Below are 3,678 nucleotides of genomic sequence, written 5' to 3'. Positions count from 1 at the left end.
CAATGCTGGGATCAAAGGTCTGCCTCTCCACAGTCAGCTATACTGAGCATGCATTCTGGAAAGAGCTGTGCAGACTGGACACATCCATAAAGACTGCAGACTACTTTACCTCTCACCCTCACCATCTTTACCCACACTTCAGCAAACACACACACACACACACACACACACACCAGGATTAATCTAATACTCATGAAATCCTCCTGCCTCAGCCTCTAGGATCCTGTCTCTACTATCTAGAGCCCCCATTCCTGGCTCACGCTACATCTTTATCACATAAACACCCCCAAATCCTGTCCTGATGAGGTAGCTAGGTCTGAGGTCTATCTTCACATGCACAGCCACTTCATGAATAAATTTGCCTTTAAAAAATTACTCATTTTATTTTATATGTATGAGTGTTTGTCTGCATGAATGTATGTGCATCACATGTGTGCCTGGTGCCCAAGGAGACAAGAAGAAGGTATCGGATTCCCTGGAACCTGAGTTCCAGGTGGCTAAGAGCCTCCATGTGGGTGTTGGGAATCAAACCTGGGCCCTCTGGGTCTTAAAGGCTGAGCCATCTCTCTAGCTCCTGAATAAACTTTCTCTTTTGAAAAACCCATTACTTGTTATAATTGGCATAGGTAAAAAGGGGCCTGGTTTGGTGACATGGTATTTCGCCAGCCGTGGCAGTGTATGCACACTGAAACCCCAGCACTCAAGATATTGAGGCAGAGGCCTTTGAGTTTCAGGCCAGCCTGGCTCGCATAATGTTGTGTCTTAGGTGATCCTAGATCCTATTAGTTGGTTATTATATCACAACAGGCCAGATCTGCAAATTCAAAGAGCTCTGAGATCTTTCGAGCCTGCCTGGTCCATCATTATCAAACAGAACCCCACTACAGCCCCAACATAGCATCGTTCATGGAAACCCCTAGCTAGCAAGAGAGAAGCTCAACTTCACAGGAAGCTGCTTTAGGCTTCGCCTCCTGAAAATGGCTAGCAGCTGGGCACCTGCTCTGCGGTGATTATCGGGCAGTCAGGAAGCAGCACACTGCTGTCAATCCCAGATCTGAGACAGCCCACCTACCCTGACTGCCAGCCCCGCTGCCTGGCAGCTTCGCCTTAGTGGACATAACTCGGTCTCCTGGTGTTTCAAGAATGCAGGCACTAAATAAGTGTGTATATGAGGGGGTGACAATAATAATCATGCCTAGAGTGTCCCCATGTATTCATTTACATGGAACTAAAGTGCATTAAGCAGAGCCCGACTGTGAATAAGCACACAGCCAAGCGTTATCTGTGATGATGGTGACGTGCCCACGGCATCCTCTCCTCTCCTCTCAGATCGAATGTTTCCAGCCCCATCTGCCATGCTGTGCACCCTGGAATTCTAAAAACAGCCCACACATGCAAATGAGATGCAGATAAATGGAGTCAATATTCAGGCTAGGGTAATGGGCACGCCCCCAGTCAGAGGGACCAGCATATGCCTTAGCTTAGACTTCCCAGTGGTACCAGGACTGCTCAGGCCAGAGTCCCAGCACAGGCTCACAGACATCTAAAACCCTTAGGAGTGGGTTGGTTTTTTTGGTCCATCAAAGCTGCTGTCTACCAATGTTTTTCTAACATATGTTTATGTAACTATTGGAGACCATGAATACATTTACATATATTAAACTGACTTCTAACTTTGTTGCGATGTGTCAGTGTTCTGGTTTTATTTTGTCTACTTCTATTGTCATGTTGGAAATGTTATACATGGTTTATTTTGGGCCGAGTGATTGATAAGATGTTAGTCAAACGCCTCTACAGGCGATCTATTAGAGATGTCTGACAACCTAGCTCCTCCCCTTTGCTTTTTCACATTGATTTTGTGTTGTATATGTGTGTGCACCTGAGCCTATGTGCTGTGGACACATTTGGAGGTCAGAGGACAACTTGCTAGAGTCGGGTCTCTCCTTCCACCACGTGGGTTCCAGGGACTGAACTTGGGTCCTCAGGCTTAACAGCAAGCACCTTTACCAGGATTTTCTGTCCTGTGTGGTATTTTTTTTTATTTTTACTTTATTTCGTGTGAGGGTATTTGGGGGTATATGGTAGCAGGCATGTATATGTATGTAGCAGGTACATGCAGTGCCCAAGGAGACCATAAGATATTACGGGATCCTCTAAAACTGGAGTTAACAGATCATTGTGAGCCATTGTGTGAGTGTTGGGAATCGAACCCAGGTCCTCTAGAAGATCAACCAATGTTCTTAACCACTGAGCCATTTCTCCAGCCCCCTTCCTATGGAATTTTTTCTTCTTCTTGCTTCTTCATGGTCCGAGATGGCAGCTGAGATTGTCAGTAACAAAATCAGGCTGACAGGATGAGAGAAGATAAATCTGCCATTCTCCTAGGTCTTTGAGCAGCACGTCAGATCTAGAGCCAATCACTCCATGTTTGCTTAGTGTGCCCAAGGCTGACCACGGTCTCAGCTCTGCTCATCAGTGATTTCAGATTAACCAGTCTTCAGTCAGAACCTGGACTGTGGCTTCAAGTATGTCCTGGTAAGACCCCACCATTGTGAATGCTTTTGAGAGCTCCAGCCAAGGGCATTCACGTGCATTATGGTAACCCAGAAAGATGGCGGCACACTACAGTCATTCCATCTTAGCGAGGGAAGGGCTGAGGCACAGCTTTATGTAGGTGGGGGGAGATGGTGCTGGGTGCAAGCATTGTCTCTGAGCTCACGCACAGCTACCCTGAGTCATCAGAGAGGTGCTTTGAATTGAGTTGTAACAAGTCCAGCGGAACCAGTACATCAATGCATGGAAGAGACCAGAGAGGGAGACAGCTGGGAGCAGGAGGGGTTGCTTGCATGTGTGGTAACAAATTCCATTAAAGCATCATCTCCCCTCCCCCTCCCCCAGTCTTCTTCTTCTTCCTCAATTTCATTTATTTATTTAGAGACAATTTCTCATGTAGCCCAGGCTAACCCTAAACCCACCAAGTAGCTAAAGATGACTTTGAACTCTTGATCGTTCTGTATCTATCTCCTGTGTACTAGGATTACAGGTGCACACCACCACACCTACTAACGCTTCATTTTTAAAAACTGTTTCTTCTTTTGTGGAGGTGAGGAGTGGAAAGGGGGTCTTGTGTAACCCAGGCTGGCCTTATTTTTACTATGTGGCCCAAGGCTGGCCTTGAACTCCTGGTTGTCTTGCCTCTCCCTCAGAAGGGCTGAGCTTGCCCCATCTGTTTTTCTTGTAAGGGGGAGGGGCAGAGTCTTCTGTATCCCAAACAGGCCTAAAAGGTTTGTGACAACTTTCTGGTGTCAGTTTCCTAAGCACTGGGGTTATAAGCCGTAAGTTATGTGCCACAAGCCCAGCTAAACCAAGGTTCATTTTATTGCCTGTTGCTAGATCTGGGGGATTGGAATGTGTGCTGCAGTGCCAGCACCTCAGGGCAAGTCATTGCAAACCCCATAATGACGTGTGGGCTTTCCGGTGACGGTCTCTGTGTTCTCTGTCTCTATCTCTATATTCTCTGTCTCTGTGTCCTCTGTCTCTCTCCCCTCCTCCTCCTCTTCTCCTTCTCCTTCTCCTTCTCCTTCTCCTTCTCCTTCTCCTTCTCCTTCTCCTTCTCCTTCTCCTTCTCCTTCTCCTTCTCCTCCTCCTCCTCCTGCTCTTCTTCTTCTTCTTCTTCTT

Source organism: Mus caroli, chromosome 6 (assembly GCF_900094665.2).
Source record: "Mus caroli chromosome 6, CAROLI_EIJ_v1.1, whole genome shotgun sequence".
NCBI classification, from domain to species: domain Eukaryota; kingdom Metazoa; phylum Chordata; class Mammalia; order Rodentia; family Muridae; genus Mus; species Mus caroli.
This window is presented reverse-complemented; position numbering follows the sequence as displayed.